Below are 13,313 nucleotides of genomic sequence, written 5' to 3'. Positions count from 1 at the left end.
TACTGTTGGTAAAGCAGTTGCATCAAATTGATTTTCTGCAATATAGCATGATAATCCATACTGACAGCTCTGGATAGTACCAGCACATTTCTTGCTGGACTTGGTAATGCAAAGAACACAGTAAACAGCTTCACTTTTTCTCAGAAATAAATAATTGACTATTAAAAACCTATCAGTCTTAAATAAGGACATCAGTAAGCACAACTGGCATAATGGATAAAGCACTGTTCTCCTAAGCCAGTGGTTGTGGGTTTAAGTCCCGTCTGAGTTGGAAGTCATTACAGCAAGTGTCTCATCACTAGAGTTGATATTTTATCCTTGCTTCAACTGTAAAACAGTCTTGCAGTGTTTAGCTTGTAAAAAAAGACCACAGAAGCTAAAATATGACATTAATTATGATAACATTGTTGTTGTTGTTTTTTAAACCATTTCTATCACCGTGGACAGCTTATTCAAGTGCCATCTGGCATGCATGTTCCTTTGTTGCTCATCATTCATCACCAAAAATGATTTTCTTTTTCAATTCTTATGACTGTACTGATTGTATTGAATAAAATCCACATCTAGCATAACCAATTAATGCTGCAAAGTGCTCCAGTGGCGCAATTGGTCAGCGCGCAGTACTTATAAAACAGTATCTGTTGAGCAATTCCGAGGTTGTGAGTTCAAGCCTCACCTGGAGCATCTTTGTATACTGTTTTTTTTTCCTTTTCTTATGTCATTAGTCATTGATTATAAACTGCTACCTTAATATTTAATATGATATTACAAAGGATGGAAGAAAGAAAGAAAGAAAGCACACAAACATGATTGTGCATTTAAGTTGTCAGCACACATCTGCTTTGGTTCAAATGCACTGCATATCTTCCTTCAGTCAGCCAACAAAACAGCAATGGAAAAGATTAACATACTGTTGGTAAAGCAGTTGCATCAAATTGATTTTCTGCAATATAGCATGATAATCCATACTGACAGCTCTGGATAGTACCAGCACATTTCTTGCTGGACTTGGTAATGCAAAGAACACAGTAAACAGCTTCACTTTTTCCTCAAAAATAAATAATTGACTATTAAAAACCTATCAGTCTTAAATAAGGACATCAGTAAGCACCACTGGCATAATGGATAAGGCACTGTTCTCCTAAGCCAGTGGTTGTGGGTTTAAGTCCCGTCTGAGCTGGAAGTCATTACAGCAAGTGTCTCATCACTAGAGTTGATATTTTATACTTGCTTCAACTGTAAAACAGTCTTGCAGTGTTTAGCTTGTAAAAAATGACCACAGAAGCTAAAATATGACATTAATTATGATAACATTGTTGTTGTTGATTTTTAAACCTTTTCTATCACCGTGGACAGCTTATTCAAGTGCCATCTGGCATGCATGTTCCTTTGTTGCTCATCATTCATCACCAAAAATGATTTTCTTTTTCAATTCTTATGAATGTACTGATTGTATTGAATAAAATCCACATCTAGCATAACCAATTAATGCTGCAAAGTGCTCCAGTGGCGCAATTGGTCAGCGCGCGAAACTTATAAGACAGTATCTGTTGAGCAATGCCGAGGTTGTGAGTTCAAGCCTCACCTGGAGCATCTTTGTATACTGTTTTTTTTCCTTTTCTTATGTCAATAGTCATTGATTATAAACTGCTACCTTAATATTTAATATGATATTACAAAGGATGGAAGAAAGAAAGAAAAAACACAAACATGATTGTGCATTTAAGTTGTCAGCACACATCGGCTTTGGTTCAAATGCACTGCATATCTTCCTTCAGTCAGCCAACAAAACAGCAATGGAAAAGATTAACATACTGTTGGTAAAGCAGTTGCATCAAATTGATTTTCTGCAATATAGCATGATAATCCATACTGACAGCTCTGGATAGTACCAGCACATTTCTTGCTGGACTTGGTAATGCAAAGAACACAGTAAACAACTTCACTTTTTTTCAAAAATAAAAAATTGACTATTAAAACCTATCAGTCTTAAATAAGGACATCAGTAAGCACCACTGGCATAATAGATAAGGCACTGTTCTCCTAAGCCAGTGGTTGTGGGTTTAAGTCCCGTCTGAGTTGGAAGTCATTACAGCAAGTGTCTCATCACTAGAGTTGATATTTTATACTTGCTTCAACTGTAAAACAGTCTTGCAGTGTTTAGCTTGTAAAAAATGACCACAGATGCTAAAATATGACATTAATTATGATAACATTGTTGTTGTTGTTTTTTAAACCTTTTCTATCACCGTGGACAGCTTATTCAAGTACCATCTGGCATGCATGTTCCTTTGTTGCTCATCATTCATCACCAAAAATGATTTTCTTTTTCAATTCTTATGAATGTACTGATTGTATTGAATAAAATCCACATCAAGCATAACCAATTAATGCTGCAAAGTGCTCCAGTGGCGCAATTGGTCAGCGCGCGGTACTTTTAAGACAGTATCTGTTGAGCAATGCCGAGGTTGTGAGTTCAAGCCTCACATGGAGCATCTTTGTATACTGTTTTTTTCCATTTCTTGTCATTAGTCATTGATTATAAACTGCTACCTTAATATTTAATATGATATTACAAAGGATGGAAGAAAGAAAGAAAAAACACAAACATGATTGTGCATTTAAGTTGTCAGCACACATCTGCTTTGGTTCAAATGCACTGCATATCTTCCTTCAGTCAGCCAACAAAACAGCAATGGAAAAGATTAACATACTGTTGGTAAAGCAGTTGCATCAAATTGATTTTCTGCAATATAGCATGATAATTCATACTGACAGCTCTGGATAGTAACAGCACATTTCTTGCTGGACTTGGTAATGCAAAGAACACAGTAAACAGCTTCACTTTTTTTCAAAAATAAATAATTGACTATTAAAAACCTATCAGTCTTAAATAAGGACATCAGTAAGCACCACTGGCATAATGGATAAGGCACTGTTCTCCTAAGCCAGTGGTTGTGGGTTTAAGTCCCGTCTGAGCAGGAAGTCATTACAGCAAGTGTCTCATCACTAGAGTTGATATTTTATCCTTGCTTCAACTGTAAAACAGTCTTGCAGTGTTTAGCTTGTAAAAAATGACCACAGAAGCTAAAATATGACATTAATTATGATAACATTGTTGTTGTTGATTTTTAAACCTTTTCTATCACCGTGGACAGCTTATTCAAGTGCCATCTGGCATGCATGTTCCTTTGTTGCTCATCATTCATCACCAAAAATGATTTTCTTTTTCAATTCTTATGAATGTACTGATTGTATTGAATAAAATCCTCATCTAGCATAACCAATCAATGCTGCAAAGTGCTCCAGTGGCGCAATTGGTCAGCGCGCGAAACTTATAAGACAGTATCTGTTGAGCAATGCCAAGGTTGTGAGTTCAAGCCTCACCTGGAGCATCTTTGTATACTGTTTTTTTTCCTTTTCTTATGTCAATAGTCATTGATTATAAACTGCTACCTTAATATTTAATATGATATTACAAAGGATGGAAGAAAGAAAGAAAAAACACAAACATGATTGTGCATTTAAGTTGTCAGCACACATCTGCTTTGGTTCAAATGCACTGCATATCTTCCTTCAGTCAGCCAACAAAACAGCAATGGAAAAGATTAACATACTGTTGGTAAAGCAGTTGCATCAAATTGATTTTCTGCAATATAGCATGATAATCCATACTGACAGCTCTGGATAGTACCAGCACATTTCTTGCTGGACTTGGTAATGCAAAGAACACAGTAAACAACTTCACTTTTTTTCAAAAATAAAAAATTGACTATTAAAACCTATCAGTCTTAAATAAGGACATCAGTAAGCACCACTGGCATAATAGATAAGGCACTGTTCTCCTAAGCCAGTGGTTGTGGGTTTAAGTCCCGTCTGAGTTGGAAGTCATTACAGCAAGTGTCTCATCACTAGAGTTGATATTTTATCCTTGCTTCAACTGTAAAACAGTCTTGCAGTGTTTAGCTTGTAAAAAATGACCACAGATGCTAAAATATGACATTAATTATGATAACATTGTTGTTGTTGTTTTTTAAACCTTTTCTATCACCGTGGACAGCTTATTCAAGTACCATCTGGCATGCATGTTCCTTTGTTGCTCATCATTCATCACCAAAAATGATTTTCTTTTTCAATTCTTATGAATGTACTGATTGTATTGAATAAAATCCACATCTAGCATAACCAATTAATGCTGCAAAGTGCTCCAGTGGCGCAATTGGTCAGCGCGCGGTACTTATAAGACAGTATCTGTTGAGCAATGCCGAGGTTGTGAGTTCAAGCCTCACATAGAGCATCTTTGTATACTGTTTTTTTCCATTTCTTGTCATTAGTCATTGATTATAAACTGCTACCTTAATATTTAATATGATATTACAAAGGATGGAAGAAAGAAAGAAAAAACACAAACATGATTGTGCATTTAAGTTGTCAGCACACATCTGCTTTGGTTCAAATGCACTGCATATCTTCCTTCAGTCAGCCAACAAAACAGCAATGGAAAAGATTAACATACTGTTGGTAAAGCAGTTGCATCAAATTGATTTTCTGCAATATAGCATGATAATCCATACTGACAGCTCTGGATAGTACCAGCACATTTCTTGCTGGACTTGGTAATGCAAAGAACACAGTAAACAACTTCACTTTTTTTCAAAAATAAAAAATTGACTATTAAAAACCTATTATTTTTAAATAAGGACATCAGTAAGCACCACTGGCATAATGGATAAGGCACTGTTCTCCTAAGCCAGTGGTTGTGGGTTTAAGTCCCGTCTGAGTTGGAAGTCATTACAGCAAGTGTCTCATCACTAGAGTTGATATTTTATCCTTGCTTCAACTGTAAAACAGTCTTGCAGTGTTTAGCTTGTAAAAAATGACCACAGATGCTAAAATATGACATTAATTATGATAACATTGTTGTTGTTGTTTTTTAAACCTTTTCTATCACCGTGGACAGCTTATTCAAGTGCCATCTGGCATGCATGTTCCTTTGTTGCTCATCATTCATCACCAAAAATGATTTTCTTTTTCAATTCTTATGAATGTACTGATTGTATTGAATAAAATCCACATCTAGCATAACCAATTAATGCTGCAAAGTGCTCCAGTGGCGCAATTTGTCAGCGCGCGGTACTTATAAGACATTATCTGTTGAGCAATGCCGAGGTAGTGAGTTCAAGCCTCACATGGAGCATCTCTGTATACTGTTTTTTTCCATTTCTTGTCATTAGTCATTGATTATAAACTGCTACCTTAATATTTAATATGATATTACAAAGGACGGAAGAAAGAAAGAAAAAACACAAACATGATTGTGCATTTAAGTTGTCAGCACACATCTGCTTTGGTTCAAATGCACTGCATATCTTCCTTCAGTCAGCCAACAAAACAGCAATGGAAAAGATTAACATACTGTTGGTAAAGCAGTTGCATCAAATTGATTTTCTGCAATAAAGCATGATAATCCATACTGACAGCTCTGGATAGTACCAGCACATTTCTTGCTGGACTTGGTAATGCAAAGAACACAGTAAACAGCTTCACTTTTTTTCAAAAATAAATAATTGACTATTAAAAACCTATCAGTCTTAAATAAGGACATCAGTAAGCACCACTGGCATAATGGATAAGGCACTGTTCTCCTAAGCCAGTGGTTGTTGGTTTAAGTCCCGTCTGAGTTGGAAGTCATTACAGCAAGTGTCTCATCACTAGAGTTGATATTTTATCCTTGCTTCAACTGTAAAACAGTCTTGCAGTGTTTAGCTTGTAAAAAATGACCACAGAAGCTAAAATATGACATTAAATATGATAACATTGTTGTTGTTGTTTTTTAAACCTTTTCTATCACCGTGGACAGCTTATTCAAGTGCCATCTGGCATGCATGTTCCTTTGTTGCTCATCATTCATCACCAAAAATGATTTTCTTTTTCAATTCTTATGAATGTACTGATTGTATTGAATAAAATCCACATCTCGCATAACCAGATAATGCTGCAAAATGCTCCAGTGGTGCAGTTGGTCAGCGCGCAAAACTTATAAGACAGTATCTGTTGAGCAATGCCGAGGTTGTGAGTTCAAGCCTCACCTGGAGCATCTTTGTATACTGTTTTTTTTTCCTTTTCTTATGTCATTAGTCATTGATTATAAACTGCTACCTTAATATTTAATATGATATTACAAAGGATGGAAGAAAGAAAGAAAAAACACAAACATGATTGTGCATTTAAGTTGTCAGCACACATCTGCTTTGGTTCAAATGCACTGCATATCTTCCTTCAGTCAGCCAACAAAACAGCAATGGAAAAGATTAACATACTGTTGGTAAAGCAGTTGCATCAAATTGATTTTCTGCAATATAGCATGATAATCCATACTGACAGCTCTGGATAGTACCAGCACATTTCTTGCTGGACTTGGTAATGCAAAGAACACAGTAAACAGCTTCACTTTTTTTCAAAAATAAAAAATTGACTATTATAAACCTATCAGTCTTAAATAAGGACATCAGTAAGCACCACTGGCATAATGGATAAGGCACTGTTCTCCTAAGCCAGTGGTTGTGGGTTTAAGTCCTGTCTGAGTTGGAAGTCATTACAGCAAGTGTCTCATCACTAGAGTTGATATTTTATCCTTGCTTCAACTGTAAAACAGTCTTGCAGTGTTTAGCTTGTAAAAAATGACCATAGAAGCTAAAATATGACATTAATTATGATAACATTGTTGTTGTTGTTTTTTAAACCTTTTCTATCACCGTGGACAGCTTATTCAAGTGCCATCCCATCTGGCATGCATGTTCCTTTGTTGCTCATCATTCATCACCAAAAATTATTTTCTTTTTCAATTCTTATGAATGTACTGATTGTATTGAATAAAATCCACATCTAGCATAACCAATTAATGCTGCAAAGTGCTCCAGTGGTGCAATTGGTCAGCGCGCGAAACTTATAAGACAGTATCTGTTGAGCAATGCCGAGGTTGTGAATTCAAGCCTTACATGGAGCATCTTTGTATACTGTTTTTTTCCATTTCTTGTCATTATTCATTGATTATAAACTGCTACTTTAATATTTAATATGATATTACAAAGGATGGAAGAAAGAAAGAAAAAACACAAACATGATTGTGCATTTAAGTTGTCAGCACACATCTGCTTTGGTTCAAATGCACTGCATATCTTCCTTCAGTCAGCCAACAAAACAGCAATGGAAAAGATTAACATACTGTTGGTAAAGCAGTTGCATCAAATTGATTTTCTGCAATATAGCATGATAATCCATACTGACAGCTCTGGATAGTACCAGCACATTTCTTGCTGGACTTGGTAATGCAAAGAACACAGTAAACAACTTCACTTTTTTTCAAAAATAAAAAATTGACTATTAAAACCTATCAGTCTTAAATAAGAACATCAGTAAGCACCACTGGCATAATGGATAAGGCATTGTTCTCCTAAGCCAGTGGTTGTTGGTTTAAGTCCCGTCTGAGTTGGAAGTCATTACAGCAAGTGTCTCATCACTAGAGTTGATATTTTATCCTTGCTTCAACTGTAAAACAGTCTTGCAGTGTTTAGCTTGTAAAAAATGACCACAGATGCTAAAATATGACATTAATTATGATAACATTGTTGTTGTTGTTTTTTAAACCTTTTCTATCACCGTGGACAGCTTATTCAAGTGCCATCTGGCATGCATGTTCCTTTGTTGCTCATCATTCATCACCAAAAATGATTTTCTTTTTTAATTCTTATGAATGTACTGATTGTATTGAATAAAATCCACATCTAGCATAACCAATTAACGCTGCAAAGTGCTCCAGTGGCGCAATTTGTCAGCGCGCGGTACTTATAAGACAGTATCTGTAGAGCAATGCTGAGGTTGTGAGTTCAAGCCTCACATGGAGCATCTTTGTATACTGTTTTTTCCATTTCTTGTCATTAGTCATTGATTATAAACAGCTACCTTAATATTTAATATGATATTACAAAGGATGGAAGAAAGAAAGAAAAAACACAAACATGATTGTGCATTTAAGTTGTCAGCACACATCTGCTTTGGTTCAAATGCACTGCATATCTTCCTTCAGTCAGCCAACAAAACAGCAATGGAAAAGATTAACATACTGTTGGTAAAGCAGTTGCATCAAATTGATTTTCTGCAATATAACATGATAATTCATACTGACAGCTCTGGATAGTACCAGCACATTTCTTGCTGGACTTGGTAATGCAAATAACACAGTAAACAGCTTCACTTTTTTTCAAAAATAAATAATTGACTATTAAAAACCTATCAGTCTTAAATAAGGACATCAGTAAGCACCACTGGCATAATGGATAAGGCACTGTTCTCCTAAGCCAGTGGTTGTGGGTTTAAGTCCCGTCTGAGTTGGAAGTCATTACAGCAAGTGTCTCATCACTAGAGTTGATATTTTATCCTTGCTTCAACTGTAAAACAGTCTTGCAGTGTTTAGCTTGTAAAAAATGACCACAGATGCTAAAATATGACATTAATTATGATAACATTGTTGTTGTTGTTTTTTAAACCTTTTCTGTCACAGTGGACAGCTTATTCAAGTGCCATCTGGCATGCATGTTCCTTTGTTGCTCATCATTTATCACCAAAAATGATTTTCTTTTTCAATTCATATGAATGTACTGATTGTATTGAATAAAATCCACATCTAGCATAACCAATTAATGCTGCAAAGTGCTCCAGTGGCGCAATTGGTCAGCACGTGGTACTTATAAGACAGTGTCTGTTGAGCAATGCCGAGGTTGTGAGTTCAAGCCTCACATGGAGTATCTTTGTATACTGTTTTTTTTCCTTTTCTTATGTCAATAGTCCTTGATTATAAACTGCTACCTTAATATTTAATATGATATTACAAAGGATGAAAGAAAGAAAGTAAAAACACAAACATGATTGTGCATTTAAGTTGTCAGCACACATCTGCTTTGGTTCAAATGCACTGCATATCTTCCTTCAGTCAGCCAACAAAACAGCAATGGAAAAGATTAACATACTGTTGGTAAAGCAGTTGCATCAAATTGATTTTCTGCAATATAGTATGATAATCCATACTGACAGCTCTGGATAGTACCAGCACATTTCTTGCTGGACTTGGTAATGCAAAGAACACAGTAAACAACTTCACTTTTTTTCAAAAATAAAAAATTGACTATTAAAACCTATCAGTCTTAAATAAAGACATCAGTAAGCACCACTGGCATAATGGATAAGGCACTGTTCTCCTAAGCAAGTGGTTGTGGGTTTAAGTCCCGTCTGAGTTGGAAGTCATTACAGCAAGTGTCTCATCACTAGAGTTGATATTTTATCCTTGCTTCAACTGTAAAACAGTCTTGCAGTGTTTAGCTTGTAAAAAATGACCACAGATGCTAAAATATGACATTAATTATGATAACATTGTTGTTGTTGTTTTTTAAACCTTTTCTATCACCGTGGACAGCTTATTCAAGTGCCATCTGGCATGCATGTTCCTTTGTTGCTCATCATTCATCACCAAAAATGATTTTCTTTTTCAATTCTTATGAATGTACTGATTGTATTGAATAAAATCCACATCTAGCATAACCAATTAATGCGGCAAAGTGCTCCAGTGGCGCAATTGGTCAGCGCGCGGTACTTATAAGACAGTATCTGTTGAGCACTGCCGAGGTTGTGAGTTCAAGCCTCACATGGAGCATCTTTGTATACTGTTTTTTTCCATTTCTTGTCATTAGTCATTGATTATAAACTGCTACCTTAATATTTAATATGATATTACAAAGGATGGAAGAAAGAAAGAAAAAACACAAACATGATTGTGCATTTAAGTTGTCAGCACATATCTGCTTTGGTTCAAATGCACTGCATATCTTCCTTCAGTCAGCCAACAAAACAGCAATGGAAAAGATTAACATACTGTTGGTAAAGCAGTTGCATCAAATTGATTTTCTGCAATATAGCATGATAATTCATACTGACAGCTCTGGATAGTACCAGCACATTTCTTGCTGGACTTGGTAATGCAAAGAACACAGTAAACAGCTTCACTTTTTTTCAAAAATAAATAATTGACTATTAAAAACCTATCAGTCTTAAATAAGGACATCAGTAAGCACCACTGGCATAATGGATAAGGCACTGTTCTCCTAAGCGAGTGGTTGTGGGTTTAAGTCCCATCTGAGTTGGAAGTCATTACAGCAAGTGTCTCATCACTAGAGTTGATATTTTATCCTTGCTTCAACTGTAAAACAGTCTTGCAGTGTTTAGCTTGTAAAAGATGACCACAGAAGCTAAAATATGACATTAAATATGATAACATTGTTGTTGTTGTTTTTAAACCTTTTCTATCACCGTGGACAGCTTATTCAAGTGCCATCTGGCATGCATGTTCCTTTGTTGCTCATCATTCATCACCAAAAATGATTTTCTTTTTCAATTCTTATGAATGTACTGATTGTATTGAATAAAATCCACATCTAGCATAACCAATTAAAGCTGCAAAGTGCTCCAGTGGCGCAGTTGGTCAGCGCACAAAACTTATAAGACAGTATCTGTTGAGCAATGCCGAGGTTGTGAGTTCAAGCCTCACCTGGAGTATCTTTGTATACTGTTTTTTTTCCTTTTCTTATGTCATTAGTCATTGATTATAAACTGCTACCTTAATATTTAATATGATATTACAAAGGATGAAAGAAAGAAAGAAAAAACACAAACATGATTGTGCATTTAAGTTGTCAGCACACATCTGCTTTGGTTCAAATGCACTGCATATCTTCCTTCAGTCAGCCAACAAAACAGCAATGGAAAAGATTAACATACTGTTGGTAAAGCAGTTGCATCAAATTGATTTTCTGCAATATAGCATGATAATCCATACTGACAGCTCTGGATAGTACCAGCACATTTCTTGCTGGACTTGGTAATGCAAAGAACACAGTAAACAACTTCACTTTTTTTCAAAAATAAATAATTGACTATTAAAAACCTATCAGTCTTAAATAAGGACATCAGTAAGCACCACTGGCATAATGGATAAGGCACTGTTCTCCTAAGCCAGTGGTTGTGGGTTTAAGTCTCGTCTGAGTTGGAAGTCATTACAGCAAGTGTCTCATCACTAGAGTTGATATTTTATCCTTGCTTCAACTGTAAAACAGTCTTGCAGTGTTTAGCTTGTAAAAAATTACCACAGAAGCTGAAATATGACTTTAATTATGATAACATTGTTGTTGTTGTTTTTTAAACCTTTTCTATCACCGTGGACAGCTTATTCAAGTGCCATCTGGCATGCATGTTCCTTTGTTGCTCATCATTCATCACCAAAAATGATTTTCTTTTTCAATTCTTATGAATGTACTGATTGTATTGAATAAAATCCACATCTAGCATAACCAATTAAGGCTGCAAAGTGCTCCAGTGGCGCAATTGGTCAGCACGTGAAACTTATAAGACAGTATCTGTTGAGCAATGCCGAGGTTGTGAGTTCAAGCCTCACCTGGAGCATCTTTGTATACTGTTTTTTTTTCCTTTTCTTATGTCATTAGTCATTGATTATAAACTGCTACCTTAATATTTAATATGATATTAAAAAGGATGGAAGAAAGAAAGAAAAAACACACACATGATTGTGCATTTAAGTTGTCAGCACACATCTGCTTTGGTTCAAATGCAGTGCATATCTTCCTTCAGTCAGCCAACAAAACAGCAATGGAAAAGATTAACATACTGTTGGTAAAGCAGTTGCATCAAATTGATTTTCTGCAATATAGCATGATAATCCATACTGACAGCTCTGGATAGTACCAGCACATTTCTTGCTGGACTTGGTAATGCAAAGAACACAGTAAACAACTTCACTTTTTTTCAAAAATAAAAAATTGACTATTAAAACCTATCAGTCTTAAATAAGGACATCAGTAAGCACCACTGGCATAATGGATAAGGCACTGTTCTCCTAAGCCAGTGGTTGTGGGTTTAAGTCCCGTCTGAGTTGGAAGTCATTACAGCAAGTGTCTCATCACTAGAGTTGATATTTTATCCTTGCTTCAACTGTAAAACAGTCTTGCAGTGTTTAGCTTGTAAAAAATGACCACAGATGCTAAAATATGACATTAATTATGATAACATTGTTGTTGTTGTTTTTTAAACCTTTTCTATCACCGTGGACAGCTTATTCAAGTGCCATCTGGCATGCATGTTCCTTTGTTGCTCATCATTCATCACCAAAAATGATTTTCTTTTTCAATTCTTATGAATGTACTGATTGTATTGAATAAAATCCACATCTAGCATAACCAATTAATGCTGCAAAGTGCTCCAGTGGCGCAATTGGACAGCGCGCAAAACTTATAAGACAGTATCTGTTGAGCAATGCCAAGGTTGTGAGTTCAAGCCTCACCTGGAGCATCTTTGTATACTGTTTTTTTTCCTTTTCTTATGTCAATAGTCATTGATTATAAACTGCTACCTTAATATTTAATATGATATTACAAAGGATGGAAGAAAGAAAGAAAAAACACAAACATGATTGTGCATTTAAGTTGTCAGCACACATCTGCTTTGGTTCAAATGCACTGCATATCTTCCTTCAGTCAGCCAACAAAACAGCAATGGAAAAGATTAACATACTGTTGGTAAAGCAGTTGCATCAAATTGATTTTCTGCAATATAGCATGATAATCCATACTGACAGCTCTGGATAGTACCAGCACATTTCTTGCTGGACTTGGTAATGCAAAGAACACAGTAAACAACTTCACTTTTTTTCAAAAATAAAAAATTGACTATTAAAACCTATCAGTCTTAAATAAGGACATCAGTAAGCACCACTGGCATAATGGATAAGGCACTGTTCTCCTAAGCCAGTGGTTGTGGGTTTAAGTCCCGTCTGAGTTGGAAGTCATTACAGCAAGTGTCTCATCACTAGAGTTGATATTTTATCCTTGCTTCAACTGTAAAACAGTCTTGCAGTGTTTAGCTTGTAAAAAATGACCACAGATGCTAAAATATGACATTAATTATGATAACATTGTTGTTGTTGTTTTTTAAACCTTTTCTATCACCGTGGACAGCTTATTCAAGTGCCATCTGGCATGCATGTTCCTTTGTTGCTCATCATTCATCACCAAAAATGATTTTCTTTTTCAATTCTTATGACTGTACTGATTGTATTGAATAAAATCCACATCTAGCATAACCAATGAATGCTGCAAAGTGCTCCAGTGGCGCAATTGGTCAGCGCGCGGTACTTATAAGACAGTATCTGTTGAGCAATGCCGAGGTTGTGAGTTCAAGCCTCACATGGAGCA

The 13,313-nt window shown here is 35.7% G+C and overlaps 1 non-coding gene across 1 annotated transcript; it reads left to right on the top strand.

Annotated features, from left to right (window-relative positions):
* Window positions 1-13,220: 13,220 nt before the first annotated feature.
* Window positions 13,221-13,313, top strand: TRNAI-UAU (transfer RNA isoleucine (anticodon UAU)). The gene is given in 2 exon segments: window positions 13,221-13,258; window positions 13,278-13,313. It is a non-coding gene; the product is annotated as a tRNA-Ile (tRNA).

This window comes from Pseudophryne corroboree, unplaced genomic scaffold (genome assembly GCF_028390025.1).
Source record: "Pseudophryne corroboree isolate aPseCor3 unplaced genomic scaffold, aPseCor3.hap2 scaffold_1274, whole genome shotgun sequence".
Lineage (NCBI taxonomy): Eukaryota > Metazoa > Chordata > Amphibia > Anura > Myobatrachidae > Pseudophryne > Pseudophryne corroboree.
This window is presented reverse-complemented; position numbering and strand designations above follow the sequence as displayed.